This window comes from Haplochromis burtoni, unplaced genomic scaffold (assembly GCF_018398535.1).
Source record: "Haplochromis burtoni strain Fernald_Lab_line unplaced genomic scaffold, NCSU_Asbu1 Contig_120, whole genome shotgun sequence".
In the NCBI taxonomy this organism is placed as follows: domain Eukaryota; kingdom Metazoa; phylum Chordata; class Actinopteri; order Cichliformes; family Cichlidae; genus Haplochromis; species Haplochromis burtoni.
The window spans coordinates 414,333-418,484 of record NW_024582481.1 but is presented as its reverse complement, the minus strand read 5'-3'; positions in this window follow the sequence as shown (position 1 = coordinate 418,484).

Below are 4,152 nucleotides of genomic sequence, written 5' to 3'. Positions count from 1 at the left end.
CTGTCTGGGTCACAAAATAAACTTTTAAGATATTTTCATGCGAGAATGGTGCTGTGTAAACTTCAAATACCTGCTCGATTCATCAAGACATCACATATTTCCATAAGTGCTCTAACGTTTTTGGAGATGCCTGTTACCCACCAGCTGACCGCATAGCTGGACTGGCCATTGGGCATACCAGGCATTTGCCTGGTGGGCCGATGGTGATTTTTCAGTTTGTTTGTTTTTGTAACGGTATAAACAATGAAAGGTGTTGGATTAGCCCAGCGGTCCCCAACCTTTTTTGCGCCACGGACCGGTTTATGCCCGACAATGTTTTCACGGACCGGCCTTTAAGGTGTCGCGGATAAATACAACAAAATAAAACTAGTACCGGTACTGAAAAATAGAAGAGTTATTCATAACACACGTGAAAAGACCCAGGAAAACCGAGTTAACGATAAAAATGATAACAAAATAACGCTGAAAACTGATAAAAACCCTGAAAACCACACATTTCACACCTGAGCCTCAACTCTCGCGGCCCGGTACCAAACGACTCACGGACCGGTACCGGTCCGAGGCCCGGGGGTTGGGGACCGCTGCATACAGTATGACCATGACTGTGCATTCATTAGACTGTAATGTGTTGTACGCTCCATAACCATCTTAGGAGGCACATCTTGTACCATTTGGATGTACCATGTTCTCTCACACACGGTAAAACAGACAGTCCTCATTAAGATAGAAGTTTTCATAGTTGTCATAGTAAACCCAATTATTGCAGAGTTTGGCATACATTCACCACCGCTGTAGGGGAAAAAAAGGCTTGAAATACTTTGTATTTTTTATGCTAGAGGACTTGGACTCCACACAGACACGAGACTGGAGTGCAGATGGTAGACATTGTTAGATTGGGTAGGAAATCTGCATAACAAAGCGGTCCATATACTTTGCAAACAAAAAATAAACTAAAATAATTTGCTTTTACTATAAAAGTTGGGGGAAATGTTTATCTATTCACATACAGCAGCTCCAGTGTCTTGACCCACAGCTAAAAAAAAAAAAGATCTAACAGATCTTCTAGATACAGTTATTAAAGAAATCCACTGTTTTGTGGCAGCTTGGGATTGTCCCATTTGTATCCAGTAAACTTCCACAGAAATCTTTCATCTGATAAAGAGCCATATCTTGTGGATCCCAGCCCAAGGTGTGAATGGGTACATTTACACATTCTTGTTCAATGCTGGTTCACCGCTATCTAAGGGTCTGAGATATATCAGGTTCATCGATGCGCATCAGGTAATCCTGTGGATTAGCATTAAAGTTCTCACACAGGTCACAGGGAGGGAAGAGAAGACCTTGGAATTTAAGCTGTGAGGACATGAAACTTCTACTGTTCCGCTCAGAGGTTTATATATGCACTCATGATGAGCATAAATCTCATGCCAATTTTAGCTTGACAACGACGAGGCCTATTAACATCTCATTAGTGATCATATTTTACTACCACTGATAGTTTCTTGTTGCTGACATAAAAAGGATTTGTTTAACAGCACTCATAGGATTGACTAATACTTAGAACACCAGGAAAATCCACTGAACTCAATTACGATCTAGGAAGGTGAACTGTAGAGTTACACAAGTTGAGAAGGTCTCTTGAAGCTATTTCTAAATAGAATCCAACATGATCAGTTCAAACAAAAACTGTACATAAATATGATGTTTTTCGGATGTAAACTTGTTGAATTCTGAAAGAAGAACCAAAACTGTCACCCTCAGATAAGAGGAAATTGGTTAGGATGCATAGGAACAAAACTGCCAAGGCTCAACCCTGCCACAAACCACAACGAAGTCCCCGCTCTAAAAATGGACACCTTCAAGCTTGACTGAAATTTGCAGCTCCCCACATAACCCAAATGCTTTATCAAGAATTTTTTGCTATGGTCATAAAACAATGACAATTTGGAGGAGTAAAGGTGAGACTCTAGCAACACTGAGCCAGCTTGTGGTAGTATCATACTCTGTGGCTGTTTTGCTGCCATTGCTACTGGTAGATTGCACAAAGTAGATGGAATAATGAAGGAAGCATACTACCGCTAAAGTCTTTAACTTGACCTTAAATAAACAGCTAGACGCCTGAAACTTGAACACAGTTGGGTGTTCCAGCAGGGCAGTGATCCTAAAAACACATCAAAACTGGTTTTGGAAAGGATAAAGGAGGCTAACATTAAGCTTTTCGAATAGCCTTCCCAAAGCCCTGACCTCAACCCTATTGAAAATTTATGGACTATGCTTAAAAGCCGGGTCCATGCCAGGAAACCAAATGATTTAAATGTTTGGTTGGTTTTTAGTCTCAAAGCCATAAGACTTGTAAAATAAAACAACAACAAAAAACAGTGCTTTTCCTCAAAAATTGTTAAGGACTTGAAGATGATTCTCCATTTTAGGATTCTGGTTCCAAGATTATGGCAAAAATTGTCCAGGATGAAGAGGAATATGCAAGTTTAATCAGTATTTTGCAACAGACTGCAAAGAGATGCCTTTATTGCAAGGAAAAGCTTTTGCCCTGGCTTTGGTTGAACACTGCACATGAGACAACAAGATTTCAGTGCCAATTAAAAGACCCTTTGGCACTTTTATTCACCCATGGGAGGGTAAAATCCACAATCAGTCTTATCAGTGCCATTAAATGAAATTATGCCATCTGAAGATCTATGTAATATATCTCCACAGAAACCACACAGGGCAATGCTCGTGATGCTTCCAAGATAATGCAGAGCTAAACCAAAAGTGATGTCTAAAAGAACTAAATATATTTAGATATAGTTTGAGTGGCCCATTGCATGCCCAGCATTGCTTACTCGAATGTGATTGTTATTTTTAACTATGGCAATATTAAAGACCCTGATGGTGTTCTGCATGTTGTGGAGGGAGAGAGTGACACCATACTATACCACTTTGTCAATCCTACTGAAGTATTGTTGGTGACCATGTCCATCTGTTAATGTCCACTGTGTACCCATCTGATGGTTGCTTCCAGTCGGATAATAGGCCATGACACAAACCTCAATTCATGTTAAACTGGAGTCTTGTCTTGTGTCTTGTGCGCTCACTGAACTCAAATGGTGTCCACAATCATCAGATCTCAAACCAACAGAGCAAATTTGGGATGTGGTGAAATGAGATATTTTGCATCACGATGATTTACATCGTCATTTCCAGCAACTGCGTGTGCGATGATATTATGTCAATATAGACCAATGTCTAATGTAGATACAGTCTCTGTGGAGGATATATATCTCTTCCATCAAACACGAAATAGAAAGATACTGCACGCAGAGCATGATTCATCTGAGTGGTTTACCACATGTGTCACAGCTCGTTTTTATTTTTACATTTCATAGAGTTTAAAATTTTCATGCAACACAAATTAACGAAGTCACCATAAAGTTAGCACGCCACTATAGATCTATCAGTAACAACAGCTGTTTTGCATATACCTACATCAGTGGGTCAACTGGTTTTAAATGTTATCTCTTCACTGTGCTCATGCAGTGTCCTAGCATCAGGATATGTTCGTGAAGAGAACTAGAGAATGAATTTACCACCAGATTAGAATCTTCTGCGTTAACGTATTGATAATGTCAGTTTAAGTCGTTCCACTGAAATCTTACAAATACTTAATCTGGCATGTATATTCTACAGAAGGTGGGGAGGGCTGTTGTCCGTTCTACTTTCTGAAGTAAACATGTTGATCAGAACTGTCACCAGTTCTGCTGGTTTTATCTTAAGTCATAACTGGGATGAAGTTTAAAGCACTACAAATAAGAAGCACATTCCTCTGCCAAGTGCAGGTGATGATGTGCAGAGTTGACACTAGTCACTGCCAACAGGAAACTGGAACTTATTCTTGTTGTTCAACATTGGAGGGAGAAGGTACAGGCAATCCCCAGGTGCATGCAAAGTCAAATAACAATGCCCACAGCTTTTTGAGAGGTTATCTTTGAGCCACAGAAGCTTGAGCTGCTTTGGGTGTAAATATGATGACCATATCTTTACAAATTAAATGTGAGTCATAGAGTATGCCTGTGGGACATGATTTTAAGAGTAATGGTTCTGCTTTTTGATATACAATACATGCAATGTGTGCAGATTGTTTCATGCATCAAA